The sequence below is a fragment of the Bufo bufo genome, chromosome 3 (genome assembly GCF_905171765.1).
Source record: "Bufo bufo chromosome 3, aBufBuf1.1, whole genome shotgun sequence".
NCBI lineage: Eukaryota > Metazoa > Chordata > Amphibia > Anura > Bufonidae > Bufo > Bufo bufo.
In genome coordinates, this window is record NC_053391.1 from 439,231,798 (window position 1) to 439,248,413 (window position 16,616).

A 16,616-nucleotide genomic window follows, 5' to 3' on the forward strand; every position below is an offset into this window, starting at 1 on the left:
ATCCTAGGCATTCTCTATAAAATGTACTCAGATCAAAATGTGTTGTATGTTCTGTAACATACATGTTTACGTGTATGATTCTGCTGAGGGATGAAGTTTTCTAACAAATAATGCACTCTCACTTGAATTTCTTGCTCTATCCATAGTTATCGGGAAAATGTGCGAGAGTGCAAAGCGTTTTAATGCGTTTTGCACGCGCGTAAGAAAAATCGGCATGTTTGGTACCCAGACCCGAACCCGGACTTCTTCACAGAATGGACCATGTGATGAGCGCAATGACGTCACCAAAGGTCCTTTTCCTCCCAGGTCCTCAAAGAATAAGAAAGAAGACTAGCCGGGCTGCGCGAACAGGTGGATGAGGTGAGTTTATTTTTATTTATTTTTTAACCCCTCCATCCCTAATTTACTTAGCATTCTGTATTCAGAATGCTATTATTTACCCTTATAACCATGTTATAAGGGAAAATAATAAAGATCGGGTCCCCATCCCGATCGTCTCCTAGCAACTATGCGTGAAAATCGCACTGCATCCGCACTTGCTTGCGGATGCTTGCGATTTTCACTCAGCCCCATTCACTTCTATGGAGCCTGCGTTGCGTGAAAAATGCACAATATAGAGCGTGCTGCGATTTTCACGCAACGCACCAGTGATGCGTGAAAAATCACCGCTCATGTGCACAGCCCCATTGGAGTGAATGGGTCCGGATTCAGTGCGGGTGCAATGCGTTTACCTGACGCATTGCACCCGCACGGAATTCTCGCCCCATGTGAAAGGGGCCTAAGGCTACTTTCACACTAGCGTTCCTATTTTCTGGTTATGAGATCCGTCCCAGGGTCTCAATACCGGAAAAAATAAAATGCTTCCGTTTTGTCCCCATTCGTTGTCAATGGGGACAAAACGTAACTGGACAGAACGGAATGCTCCAAAATGCATTCCGTACCGTTTGGTTGCGTTCCCATACCGGAGAGCAAGAGTTTTCTTTCCGTCTTGGGATGCGGAGCAAGACGGATCAGTCATGACCCATAATGCAAGTCAATAGGGACGGATCCGTTTTCTCAGACACAATAGAAAACTAACATCCAGCATTTACAAATACGTAACTATTGGGTCAGAGGTCAAACAATTGTGGTCCAGCTATAGCATAACCCTTTACAAAAAATATATAATATAAATAGATTTTAATATAACAAAACAGCAACCATGTCCCTATATGTCCAGACCCACACCAGGCCACCCAGAGGATACTGCCAGGGAGTGGGGTAGTTGACCCTAGTTACGTATACTAAAGCTTGGCCCTAAGCCCTGGGGCGGCCCCTAATGGTGGAGCCCCCCTGTCCTCGAACCTGGCTAACAACTCCTATTAGGCCCTAGGGTGATGAGTATAGGTAGTTATACAGATAGTGGTGGGCTGGTATGGGCATGGACAGAGAGGATCAGAAAGATGCTAAAGAGGCACCGTATATACAGCCCTGATGATAAGAACTACCATCCGGTACACTGTGCACACGACTACAGAATAACATAAAACACTAAAGTAGGATACAGAAGATGCCTCTGGGTGGCCTGGTGTGGGTCTGGACATATAGGGACATGGTTGCTGTTTTGTTATATTAAAATCTATTTATATTATATATTTTTTGTAAAGGGTTATGCTATAGCTGGACCACAATAGAAAACTGATCCGTCCCCCATTGATTTTCAAAGGAGTTTATGACGGATCTGTCTTTGCTATTTTACAGATAATACAACCGGATCCGTTCATAACGGATGCAGATGGTTGTATTATCAGTAACTAAAGTGTTTTTGCTGAACCCTGCCGGATCCAACAAAAACGCTAGTGTGAAAGTAGCCTAACCCTTAGCTTAAGCCGCTATAATACCGCATGATAATTGGGCAGATGCCTCTTAATAAATTAGCCACATCTCTGGCGCTCCCTGCCCCAGAAGCTCAAATGTATGCTAGCTAGGGTCTGGCGTGGACTTGAGCTATAATTTATGCTATTTTCTGAGGTAAAGGATATTAAGTCTTGATGGCCCAGGAAGGATAAACCCCCTCCCACTAAAACCCAACCTTTTTTACTTTTGAAAAGTGTTGAGAGGTACAAAAAGTTGCAAAAACATTGCTTAAAAGAAGTACAAAAATTTGTGTAAAAGACGTATTAAATCTCCACCAAATGCACAGGCTGAAAGTGACAAATGAATACTAAGTCTGAAAATAGCCTTTTTGCCACATGTCGCTTTGGTAAATTGGTAAAGTTGGCCTGCCAGGAATGGATAAAAAAGACTGTCTTCACACTTGCTGGTAAACAGCTGAGCGGTAATTACTGCCTGTTGATTTAAATCAAATGTGAGTGATAGAGGGAATGAAGTGCCAGCTTCAGCAGCTGAGAGGCGAGCAGCTTGATAACGGAGCCTGCGCCAATAGTAAATGCAGAAGCGGCCCTGGTCAGAAGTGGTAGCAAACGCTGGCATCTCCGTCACCACATAATTAAAGGGGTTTCTGAGATTTCAAGACATTCAACTAACCGTAGGAAATGTTATATAAGAAAAATATATATACATTATTCACCGGTTAAATCTGCTGATGCTTCGGTGCCGATGCTCCAGAAGTCCATGCCGGTCTTTATTTTTCCCGGAGCAAAGATGAAACGTACATCCATGTGAGGCCTGTGATTGGCTGAAGAGGTCACGTGGATGTAAAATACGTCACGGCTCCAGGAAAGAATGACAGGTAGGGATTACTCAAGCATTGATGAAGGAGCAGACAGGGATTTAACGGCGAGGGTTTATTTTTATCTTGTAACATTTCCTGCAGTTAGTTCAATATGGGATTCAGATGGATAAAAACCGTTGTGTATAGCAATTTTTGTCCGGTCGGATCCCGGCTGATAAGCCGGATTGCGGTCGGATCCCTGCCACATACCATTATAGTCAATGGGATCCAGCGAGCTCATGGCACTAACCGGCTATGCCAGATCAAGAGAACTTTGACAGGCTGTTCTCTGCCAACAGCCTGCTGGATTTCTTTGAAGTATGTGTGAAAGTAGCCTTATACATGTAAATGAGATCACCTCTACGGTATCTTTTTTCCAAGATTTTTCAAACCTCAGTATAAAAGAGACCTTTTTATCTCATTTAATAATCTAGTCACCGACCTCTGAACCTTTTGTACCTCTGCTATGTTCTTTGTACCCTATATTCAAGATATGGCCTTACAAGGGATTTATAATATTACATTGAGATCATGTTTTTTTTTAATTTATTCAATTCATTCATCCATTTATTAATTTATTCATGGTTTATTAATTTATTCAACACTATATACTTTTGCAGCTCATCTTTTAGAATCCCTTCAGATATTTTACATACCACAGATGTCAAACCCACTGGATGGTAGTTACATGTTTCTGCATTTTTACCTTTCTCAAATATTAGTACAACAGCTGGTTGTCTTCCAATCCAGTGACCCTGACCCTGTTACAAGAGAGTCTAAGAAAATGAGATGCAATGGCCTATCAATTACCAAGCTCAATTCCCTCAGTACCCATGGATGAATGCCACCTGTATATATGCTATTTTCGCACATTCAGTATAATGGAAAGATTTGTGCCTTTTCTGTGTTTTGGGCCTGTTCCTGGTTTTTGCATATGAATACTGACCAAATACTAAAAATACTGACCAAATATTGCCTGTGTGAAAGTGGTCAAAGTATATGAGTCCGTACACCATTCTGCTCACCTCTCCAAGGAGAGTCAAGCAAAGCTGGTCAGAGCAAAATGGGCACAGTGCTTCTTCTTCTTTGTTTCAGCAATCAGTGGAGGGCTCAGCAGAACCAAACCACATTGATCAAAACTGAGAGGAGCTTGCTATTTCATCCATATGAATAGTCTATTTAATATGGATTTTGATGATTGTGGTTAGGTGATATAAAGGAACTATAATACTGCTCATGGTAGCCACCTTTATATATAGCTTAGCAGGACAATCTGTGGGAAAGTTCTGAACTGAAGCATTATAGCAACAAACATGGATGCAAAACTCATGCATGTTTTTTTTGGGGGGTATGTCTTTATTCATTTAAACCTAATGTACTGTATACCGCAAATCGTGAATATTTGCTGACATTTTGTACCATACTTTCAGATCATTGCGAATTGTTTATATGGGGAAAAAAATGCATGAGTATTTTTACATACTTTTCTTCATGCTGCCTTTTTCTCCACTGAAGTCAAAGAGGAAAACTATATTTATGAAACCAATGAGGAAAAGTAAGTTGTAGTAAGAATGGCACTTTACAAAGGAAAACACCCCAAAATGTCTGAGGTCTTTAATAATGTATATCAATTGCGCCTTGTTTCTAACAAGCACACATTTATGCTCTGTGCATGATTATTCTTCCAGTCTATGAAACAGTTAAACGTGAACATTGGAACAGCTGCTGGAAGATAGGAAAACTGTTCCTCATTCCTACTTCTTCTTTACCCGTTAGTCATTTTTTTTATCCTAACCGCATTTGCCATATGCTCATTAGATCCATGTAAAGTAAACCTTTTGTGATGCGTATTTACTTTTAATGACTTCCAAATAAAGCTGGTGAAAAGTTATTCAGTTTTCCAGTTTGCATTCTCGCAGTGTTCAAGATCTTTACTCATATTTAGGGTGCATTCACACGACCATATAAATGGATCCGCATCCAGAACGGGTGTGGACCTTTTCATTTCAATGGGGCTGCAAAAGATGCGGATAGCACACCTTGTGCTGTCCTCATCAGCAAAACGCCGAACACGCGGCCGGTATCTGCGGACCGCAAAACACTTACGGTCGTGTGAATGCACCCTTAAAAGGGATCTGCAGGATTTTTAAATTGATAGCCTATCCTCAGGAGAGGCCATCAATATCATATTGGTGGGGGTCAAACACTTTGCACCACTGTCAATTATCCAGTCAGGAATAGCTTTGGCATCCATTGTGTACTGCAGTGTTTCTCAACAATTTCAGGCAAGTACCCACTGGTGACATTAAGTTTAAACTGAGTACCCCCAAGGAAGCAAACAGTGATAAATGTTAACAAAATACAGCTATTCTTATGCCGCTGTCATAGGCTCTGTCAGCAGTCCCTTCAGATTTAACAGAAAGAATAGTGCAGCATACAGCACTAATCTTCTTGTCAAGATGACAGACACCACATTAGGACCCATGATGCATGACTATTACATTCTGTGCTACCAAACATACAGGAGAATACAGCACAGTATACCTATTGCATCCAATTAGGTCTTCTCTGATAAAGACGTTCTTTCCTCAACTTCTCCATTTGGACCAGACTGCAATGATGACTTCTTCCAGTCATGTTTCATGTCTGCAGAGTTTGCCAAAGTGACATCTTAGGTTCCTACTTTTCCATCATCCTCCCCACCTTTTCAATACCCCATCTGGACACCCCAATACTATTTCCACTGTTCTCCCTAATGCTACCAAATACTATACTGTGGAAACTGATAGTCCTCCTGAAAAAAAAAAAAAAACAATACCACACGGATAGTGCCCTCTTCAATAATTATTTCCACACAGTGCCTTAACAAATAATTGCGTCCAGCAAATAGTGTCCTTGACAGTACTAGTGCCGCACACATAGTGCCCCCCAAAAATAATTGTGATAAGCTAAAACTGTACCACGGTGCCCCCACAGTAATAATGCTCTAAAAAGTCCCACCAATTTTAATAATTCTCTCCCAGATAGCTCTTAATAGTAATAGTGCCCACTACAGTGCCCCAATAGTAATAATGTCCCCAGTGTTAATAATTGAAAAAGATATGGCTTTTAGAAGGCAGAGAAGAAAACCTGAAATGTTGCTGCCAAAATTGGCTTGGTGCTAAAGGGGTTAAATTCCACTAAGCAAATAAGAAGAGCTATGTAGCCCTTCTCCTGATAGGCTGCTATATCTGGATGTCACGTAAATGTGTAAGATGGGAATACCCCTTTAAATATAGTTTGCCATGCTCTGTTTTTTTTTTTGTAAATATTTTTATTAGTATCACCAATACACAAAGATATAAGACTTTGGTTACAGAATCAAAGTTCAAAATAAAAGGCAATACATACTTTTATCATTTCTTAAACAAAGAAAGCCCAACCCCCCAAGCCCTCCCCCCTCCCACCCAACTAAGTCACATCTGCAAATATAGTCACTTTTATATTATCCAACAATCTGCTATTGGCTATTCCAATTATGTCTGAAGCTTTCTGTCATGTGTTTACCCAGTCATTATCTTTATCTGTCTCCCCTACCCCTCCTTATAGCTGTGAGCTATGAGCTGAGCGCTGCCATTGGCCAGTGCTACAGCATAGGAGAAGAAGACGCCGGCAGGATCAAATGGGTGGAGCCTAACTACTTACATACTGGAGGCTGTACCGGGCGAACGGAGCGGCGCCCGGGGATAACAGTAAGTGCAGGGGGATCCCTGGGCGCCGCTCTACACCTCTGTATAGTTAGTTTAGAGGCTTTCCTCTGGTGAAAGGTCCTCTTTAAATAGCTAATTTCCCCAACGTGCCTTTGAGGGCTTCTAGGTTATACCATTCTGTGTACCTGAATGATTGCATAATCTTTTTAATAACTTCTTGGTTAAAGTTGTTTGCAATAAAAGTTTTCCATCTTTTGAAAAACCCTTTAGTTTTCTTATCTTTATTTGACTCAACCACCTCTGTAAAAGACAACGCAGTGAAATTACTAAGGGTCCATTCACACGTCCGTTGTTTCTTTCCTGATCTGTTCCGTTTTTTGCGGAACAGATCTGGACCAGATCTGGACCCATTCATTTTCAATGGGTCCTGAAAAAAAACGGACAGCTCAATGTCTGATTTTTTTTCAGGACCCATTGAAAATGAATGGGTCCAGATCTGGTCCAGATCTGTTCCGCAAAAAACGGAACAGATCAGGAAAGAAACAACGGACGTGTGAATGGACCCTAATACTGCATCTAATATCAAGGGGGGAGAATGTTGGGACTCTTCAAAGTCATGAAAGAGCATAGTTTCGGGTGTTAAACTCATGTCATACTTCCAAATTTCTCTAATCCAGCTTTTGACCTGATTCCAAAATGTCTGCACCTGTGGACATGACCATATACAATGCGTCAAATCTGCCTTGTCCAGAGCACATTTCGGGCAGGCAGTAAGAAAATCTGTCTTATCTGGCTTTTTGGGAAAGGTGAAAGCATATATGGCTGAGTGTATTAAACGCAGGTGCAACTCTCGCCACACTTCACAAGGTATCACTTTGCACACTCTGAGCCATCCCTGTAGAATTTTTTCAGGTGTTACTGAAATATTTAGCGTCTTCCCCCATTTTTTTAAGAGAAATTGAGCTGAGGCTTTATTGCCTGATTCCCTTAACACTTTGTATATATATGATATGGAGAGCCTGGATTTATCAGCTCCTAAGGAGAAAATCAAAGAGTTACCTGTACATTCACTTGTTACAGCTCTCAACCTTTCCCTACAGAAAAGGTAAACTTGTTGGAAAGGTAACATATGGGGCCAGATTTATCATGACTCTGACAGCTCACTCCACTTTCACATATGGCTAAAGTCAGTTTTAGCCAAGTCAGATTTATGATCGGCCCTTTAAGACTGTAATAAATGTGGTTTGACGGTAGAAGTTTATCTGTCAGTAAGCAGCTTTACAAAAGTCGCACATCTTTACGAAAAAGTCACACGTTTTTATGAAAAAGTCGCATGTTCTATTAAAAAGTCTCATAAGATAAGCATGGTCCTCACTGGAGTGAAATTGAGACTTTTTTGCGACTTTTTAAATAGTCCCAATAGTAAATCTGTCTAGAGATTCATTTACATAAGAAAACACGCCCACTTTCAGAAAACTGGCGAGCATAGTGCAGAGCAGAAAAAAGTCGCAAATTTGTGCGCAGTTTTAGCGTTTTGGACTATTTTTGGGACTTTTTCACTCCATTATTCTGACCTGAGCTAATGATAAATCTGGCCCATAGTATTAGTCATATCCCATATTTACAGGTTAATGGCTGTGTACACTTTTGGAAGTATTTTTTTGTATTATTGTATTGTGCTCATTTTGAGCTAAAAATAATTTTTTCAGTTGGTCTTTAATAAAAATGATGAGCCATTTTCCTTGCACAGCTTTGAGTTCTACTCCCAGCAGGATCTTTACTTACTCTCTGCTCTGTCAGGCAGGGAGCTGACGGGCTCCTTATCTCTGATCTCTGACCTTATAAATAGGGTTGAGCGAACCCGAACTGTAAAGTTTGGGTTCGTACCGAACTTTAGGATTTTTGGACCCGAACCCGAACATTTCCTTAAAAGTTCGGGTTCGGTGTTCGGCGCTTTCTTGGCGCTTTTTGAAAGGCTTAGACTACTAATGGCATGGCTGTGATTGGCCAGAGCAGCATGTGACCCAGGCTCTATATAAGCTTGAGTCACGTAGCGCTGCATGTCACTCTGCTGTTACAAGTGTAGGGAGAGGATGCTGCTGGACTTGTGATTTCAGGGAGAGAATAGGAAAGAATCTAACTCAGCGATCTACCTAGAAATAGTTATTTGGGTGCAGGGGACAAACGTTTTACCCTGCCCTGAGGCCATTGACCAAAAATAAATAACTTTTATAATTCTGTTAGTTAGGTGGACGGCGGCGGCCATTTTATGCAAGCTCAGTGCACCAGCTTTTGGGACTTTGCAAATCACAATTTTTTTGGGCAAACTACAAGATATGGATTAGTCAGTGTGTAATTTAAGGTAGAAATACACTCATCATTTTCTGGGGTTTTAAAAACACACTTTTATGCCAAAAAACAGTATTTTCCTGACATGCAAGTGTTAAATTCAAGTTTAATATATACAGCTTTCATATTCTGTTACCAAAAAAACACTTTTTTGGCAATCTACAACATCTGGATTAGTCAGTGTGCAATTTAAGCTAGAAATACACCCGTCATTTTCTGGGGTTTGAAAAACACACTTTTTTGACAAAAAACTGTATTTTCCTGATCTGCAAGTGTTAAATTCAAGTTTAATATATACAGCTTTCATATTCTGTTACCAAAAAACACTTTTTTGGCAATCTACAACATTTGGATTAGTCAGTGTGCAATTTAAGCTAGAAATACACCCATCATTTTCTGAGGTTTGAAAAACACACTTTTTTGACAAAAAACAGTATTTTCCTGATCTGAAAGTGTTAAATTCAAGTTTAATAAATACAGCTTTCATATTCTGTTACCAAAAAAACACTTTTTTGGCAATCTACAATATTTGGATTAGTCAGTGTGCAATTTAAGCTAGAAATACACCCATCATTTTCTCGAGTTTGAAAAACACACTTTTTTGACAAAAAAAAATATTTTCCTGATCTGCAAGTGTTAAATTCAAGTTTAATATATATAGCTTTCACACCCTGTTACAAAAAAAAACAACTTTTTGGGCAATATACAACATCTGGATTAGTCAGTGTGCAATTTAAGGTAGAAATACACCCATCATTTTCTGGTGTTTGAAAAACACATTTTTTTGTCAAAAAACTGTATTTTCCTGATCTGCAAGTGTTAAATTCAAGTTTAATATATACAGCTTTCATATTCTGTTATAAAAAAAACACTTTTTTGTCAATCTACAACATCTGGATTAGTCAGTGTGCAATTTATGCTAGAAATACATCCATCATTTTCTGGGGTTTGAAAAACACACTTTTCTTTTCAAAAAACAGTATTTTCCTGATCTGCAAGTGTTAAATTCAAGTTTAATATAAACAGCTTTCATATTCTGTTACCAAAAAAAACACTTTTTTGGCAATCTACAACATCTGGATTAGTCAGTGTGCAATTTAAGCTAGAAATACAACCATCATTTCTGGGGTTTGAAAAACACACTTTTTGTCAAAAAACTGTATTTTCCTGATCTGCAAGTGTTAAATTCAAGTTTAATATATACAGCTTTCATATTATATTACCAAAAAAACACTTTTTGGCAATCTACAACATTTGGATTAGTCAGTGTGCAATTTAAGCAAAAAATACATCCATCATTTTCTGTGGTTTGAAAAACAGACTATTCTTTTTAAAAAAAAACAGTATTTTCCTGATCTGCAAGTGATAAATTCAAGTTTAATATATACAGCTTTCATATTCTGTTACCAAAAAAATACTTTTTTGGCAATATACAACATCTGGATTAGTCAGTGTGCAATTTAAGGTAGAAATACACCCATCATTTTCTGATGTTTGAAAAACACACTTTTTTGTCAAAAAAACTGTATTTTCCTGATCTGCAAGTGTTAAATTCAAGTTTAATATATACAGCTTTCAAATTATTTTACCAAAAAAACACTTTTTTGGCAATCTACAACATCTGGATTAGTCAGTATGCAGTTTAAGCTAGAAATACACCCATCATTTTCTGGGGTTTGAAAAACACACTTTGTTCTCAAAAAACAGTATTTTCCTGATCTGCAAGTGTTAAATTCAAGTTTAATATATACAGCTTTCATATTCTATTACAAAAAAAAAAAAAACTTTTTGGCCAATTTACAACATCTGGATTAGTTAGTGTGCAATTTAAGCTAGAAATACACCCATCATTTTCTGGGTTTCGAAAAACACACTTTTTTGACAAAAAACACTATTTTCAGGCCTTGCAGCATCAGCACGTGTGAAATTACAGGCTTATATACTGCTGTCAAATTCAGTTGTTAAACAAACACTCGTTTGGGCACAAAACATTTAGTTGGCAGACTTTGATGCAGATGTCATTGTGAGATACACCATTAATACATTTTGGTTATATTCAGAGATTTTAAATACCGCCATTTGGTGCACCAATATTGAATTCAGGCCTACACTATGAGATACACCCTCTACATACATGGAAAATAAAACTAAAAGTGGCCTCATGTTGTAGGTAGGCTGTTTATAAGGGGAAAAAAAGCTATGTGAATAGCCCCATAGACTGCAATGGCTCTGTAAGGAGAATGATCACTGTATCATATGTGCCTTTACATAGGACTGCAGGTACATGATACTACATTATCTGCACTCTGTTCATGAAGCAACATGACATATCATATTTGTCAATCATGTAGCTTCATGAGCAGACTGTAGATAATATAGTATCATGACCTGTAGTCCTATGTAAAACCACAGTCATCATTGTCTGCACAGATAATGTAATTGTTACCTGCAGTCCTGTTACACCACAGATAACACTGGGACTACAGGGGCAAGGTGCCAGTGCCTGAGGGCCACAGAAAAGGAAGAGGAGGCCCAGAGCCGGCAACAGTGTGAATACTGTCTCAAGGCAGCCTGGGCAGGCTTCATAGTCCTGTAGAGCAGTTTCTGTCCATAGATGTGATTTTAGTGAGTGCAGGGCAACTAACTATAGGCAGGACAGTTACAGTCACACGGAGATGAGAGCTTCCATTGTAGAAGCGCTCATCTCCAGTCATCTGTATCGCCGTCCTCAGGACAGCGATACAGATGGCTGTGCAGCAGGGCAGGGAGAGGTGTGTCCCTTCCCCTTCCTCTGATAGGCTGCAGGCACTAGGCCGGCAGCCTATCAGAGGCCGGCGCAGGCAGCACGATGAAGTCATCGCGCCGCCTGAGCCCTGAGCCATACAGCGAGGGACACAGGCCGGAAGAGGCCTGCATCACATCACTGCCAAGGAGGTAAGTATAAGTGTTTTTTTTTGTTTTGTTGTCAGTACTGGTGGTTACTGGCACATGATGGGTGGCTCTGGCTACTGGCACATGATAGGTAGGGGTCCTATGGCTACTGGCACATTATAGGGGGGCCTATGGCTACTGGCACATTATAGGGGGGGCCTATGGCTACTGGCATATTTTGATGGGGGGTCTCAGGCTACTGGCACATGATAGGGGGGGCTATGGCTACTGGCACATGATAAGGGGGGCTCTGGCTATTGGCACATGATGGGGGGGCTCTGGCTACTGGCACATTATAGGGCGGGCCTATGGCTACTGGCACATGATAGGGGGGCTATGGCTATTGGCACATGATGGGGGGGCTCTGGCTATTGGCACATGATAGGGGGGTCTCTGGCTACTGGCACATTATAGGGGGGTCCCTATGGTTACTGGCACATGATATAGGGGGGGCTCTGGCTACTGGCACATGATATAGGGGGGGCTCTGGCTACTGGCACATGATATAGGGGGGCTCTGGCTACTGGCACATGATATAGGGGGGGCTATGGCTACTGGCACATGATATGGAGGGGCTCTTGCAACTGGCACATTATTGGGGGACATCTATGGGGTCACTTCTTACTGGCACATTATTGGTGAGCACTATAGGGGTATCTACTGAGGCCACAAAGAACGGTTATTTTATATGGGGGCTCTGTATAGGGGCATTTTATACTGAGACACATTATGGTGGGTACTATGGGGAAGGTGGGAGAAGAGTACTATGGGGTTATCTACGGGGGCACTGAGAAGGGGTATTTTATACTTACAAATTATGGGGGACACTGAGGGCATCTACTGGGGCACTATATATGGGGCATTTTATACTGGTACAATATGGGGGGCACTAGGAGGGGGGAGAGGAGCACTATGGGGGCATTTACTGGGGGCACTATATAGGGGTATTTTATACTTGCACATTATGGGGGCACTATGGGGACATTAGTTCAACTGGGGGCATTACAAGGGGGTATTTTTTGCACTGTCACATTATAAGGAGAATTATTACTACTGGGGGGGCATTATGGTGGGCTTTATTAATCCCCCATGGTATGAGCCCCCTAGTAGCAGCACCAGCCTCTCCCTGCTCTGCTATCCCTCTGTCCCTTCTCCAAATCCTTATTATGAAATCTTTCTCATTAGGATAAAACACATCAGCTCCGCCGAGCCCCCGACCAAAGTGTGGAAGTGGTGTCCGAGATCCCCAAGGGCCAAGCCAAGTAATTGTAAGTTTTCATATGAAATATGTTTGTTATACACATATAGCCTACACTGTGCCCCACAATGTACAGTTTCTTCTGTAAAAGTCATCAAGTGTCATGGGGGTGAGGCCCTTATTGTTTTTCGCCCCAGGGCCCCATTTCATCTAGAACCGGCCCTGAGTGAGTGGAGAGGAGAAGAGGTAGAGGTGCAGCTCCCATATAGACTGACTCAATGCAGCAGGCAGCTCCGGTGCTCCGCTTCCACCGTCTGAAACCTCTTTGTTGTGATGTCATGCGAGACATGTTCAGAAGACTGTGCCCGCCCAGGTGCCTCCTCCTTCCTCGGCACCCAGGGCATATGCACCCACTTGCAACAGCCCTCCCCCCCTTCCCACGCTATGCCCCTGGTTACATCATTCTGTGAACCATGTTTGATATGTATATTCTGTAAAGAATGTCATTATAGGTATTATTTGTGATATTTAAAAAAAAGTATTTTTTTGTGAACATACTTATTTACTCCTTCTAATAACTTATGTTCCAGAGAATCATTTGCATATGATGATGTCATCATTACATTTTCCACCAATGCAATGGCTTATTTGTTTTGGAGCCTAATTTGCATATTCATATGATATTATCACAATAAAATTTTCCACCAATCCAATAGTTTATGTGTTCCAGAGCCTCACTTGCATATTCTGGTGATGTCATAATCACATTTTCCACCAATCCAATTGCTTGTTTCAGAGCCTCATCTGCATATTCTGATGATGTCATAAAGACCTTGTCCCTTAACCGGCGTCTGATGCTTTAATCTGTGCAGTGCTGTTGTCTTCTCAGTGGGACATAGTTCTGCTCTCTTGCGTCCTTAGTGATTATTTGCTACAGGAAGCGATTTTACTAAAGATGTCTGGTTCTATCCAGACCATGTGGCTTCTACTGCTGGTAACATCTGTCTTCATCGGACAATCTCTCTGTTGCATACCATGCGACTCCAGAGGGAAAATGGCTATGGAAGAATTCAACACCTTTATCAAAAGCCAAGTCGATGACATTGACTCGATAGAAGCCTATGTCAACATCAAGCGGTTTGCCAAAGTCACAGAAAAAAAAGTCCTGAACTACCTTGAGGATGAAGTCGGCATACTGGGTAATTATATTATTACTATTATCTCTATTTCATATAATCTATAGATAGATAGATAATTATTGTACCATTATTTTCCCTCCAGATAAATATGCTATATCCGAAATTGCGTCTGAATATAAAAAATCTGTGGACGTCATCCAGGATATAGATTTTAAGGGTAAGTACAATTTTTTATACGTAGGTGGAAATTCTACTTCTCTTATTAATAGGAATTAGTGTGTTGGGGGCTCAGACTGATAGATGAGGGGATCGGACTCTCATTCTTCTCCTCTTTATATATCTTAGAGATCCAGCTTCTTCACATCATTGGACTCCATTTCCAGCGACTCAAAGAAAAGCTCAAGGTTATCGTCCAGGACTCAAACCAACGTAAGTGGAATCTTCTTCTGTCTACCATTGTACTTATCTTCTACGTGTCTGGTAGGTTGTCAGAGAGGATGTTTTCAACTTGTTTTCCTTTCCCTACAGCCTAGTGACAGGAGGGAGCGATTGTAATAAAATGTTATATACTGGGAATTGCTATGCGTGCAGTTTTCTTTTGTATTATTGCAGTGTTATAGATAGAGCCCTCATATACAGGGGATTTCTGTTCTCTATTGTTTTCTATTAGTAATTCTGCTTTTCTTCATTTCTCACTTTTAGGGAGGTGTCCAAATAAACAAGGTGAGTTCTTCTAGATATAACACGTGCTAAAATATGACATATAAATGTATTACACACAGGCCTCATGTAGTAAAAGTAATGTACACCCAAACTAGAGATCCCCACAGCCACCAATCAGATCACTGCTGTTATCTCCTACCCTGTACTGGACATATGAAAGCCGACATCTGATTGGCTGCCAGGGATGTTTGCACTAGGAGCTTCTGCGCTCTATAGAGGCCCGGACCGTTCTGGGGCGGCTCAGAGATTTCTGTCAATGGAAATCTAGAAAACAAAGTGATGAACACAGAGGCACTGACATCATGTAATAATAAGGAGACCCAGAGATTAGAGGTTTCTGAGTCTGACAATGAGAACGGTCAGTAATGTCTTCTTTCTTCTCCATTCCTCAGGTGCAGACAGCTGTGGTAAGTACATTTTATACCAGATTCAGCTTCTTGTCATTATTATTATTATCTATAAGATTGGACGGTTATAACATGAGTGCATTTCCTTAGGATTAATGGTGCAAACCTACATCAACTGTCAGACCTGCGCTGAGGAGAAGGTTGTCTGCGCCGGGGGCCCTCCAAAAAATCAAGGTACAGTATAAGATTTCTATCATAGGCCAGAGGAACTAGAATTACACTATATAATGAATGCCAATGGACCTTTCCCACTAGTGTGTGTAAACTATGTGTAAACTGTGGGTACTGTGCCTATTATACAGAGGTGAGCAGCACTACATAGGCACTTTACACAGCACTCGCTGACTATTATATGATGTCTCCTCTTTTCACAGACTACTTGGAGAGATGCAGCTGCCTGTGCACCTCCAACAGATGTTTCGGTAAAGTAGAAGTTTCTATTCTTACATCTACATTAATATAGTACATTAGTAAATATATAGGACCCCAAATCCTCACCGTACACTAAATATACCAGTCACTGGTATACATCAGACTTCCCAAAACAGGAGGATATTTAAATTAATATGATTCAGTCCATAAGCAGGCTAGAAGGGTGATTTGTGGCAGCCTGTACAGTATACTGTCCATGTGCAGGTGACAGAGGGGTGATAGATACCAGCACATGATTATCATATTTATTCTAATATTATGTGTCTTTAATGCTTGGCTCACATTTCATTTCTTTCTTCTTTTCTCAGATCTGAAAACTGGACGGTCCTGCTCTCCATGTAAAGATCACAAGTCTCACCTGGCAGAGACTGTAAACTGTGGAGGTGAGGAGATAGCAGAATATAACCAGTTACTATCAGTCTCCTCTATGATGCCCATATTTCCTATTAGGTCTTATAGAAGGAGACGTGTTATTGAGACAACCCCTAAATGTAGGACAGAATATCTACACAATTACTTCTATAATATCTTTTTTCATTTTCCTGTTTTTCTAGAGATAAATATAAAAATCCCAGAATATGAAGAACTAATTCTGGACTGTACTTTTGAATGGTACGCAAGGCTGGAGGACACCTATAACAACGTGTTCACCCTGGTAAGTACAATGCAGATTTCCAAGAAAATAAGGGTAAAATTGGGAGATTGTTCAGTTTGAGTTATACGACCATAATGTTAAGGCAGCGCTTCCCAAACTTATTCCTTTCATTACTCAAAAACCACTTAGCAGAAAGTCCTTTCACCAATATCATCACCAGGCTGCTCAATATGGTCTAAAATCAGACTTTCTGTCATGTCAGCAAATTATCATCAGTAATTTTCAAATTTTTTGTCTTAATGATATGACTATGATAAATTACAAATATTATATTATAAATAGTTGTGATATCTGAGGCTCTAATAATTCTCCATAATTTTTCTATAGCCTCGTGAACACAATCCCAAAATCACCCGGGAGCCCTATCTAGTGATCAAGGG

General features: G+C 40.5%; 1 long non-coding RNA gene across 1 annotated transcript; it reads left to right on the forward strand.

The window, feature by feature from the left end:
• Positions 1–15,302: 15,302 nt before the first annotated feature.
• On the forward strand, positions 15,303–16,197 carry LOC120993464. Its single transcript, XR_005777273.1, has 4 exons — positions 15,303–15,323; positions 15,524–15,571; positions 15,890–15,964; positions 16,136–16,197. It is a non-coding gene; the product is annotated as an uncharacterized LOC120993464 (long non-coding RNA).
• Positions 16,198–16,616: the final 419 nt, after the last annotated feature.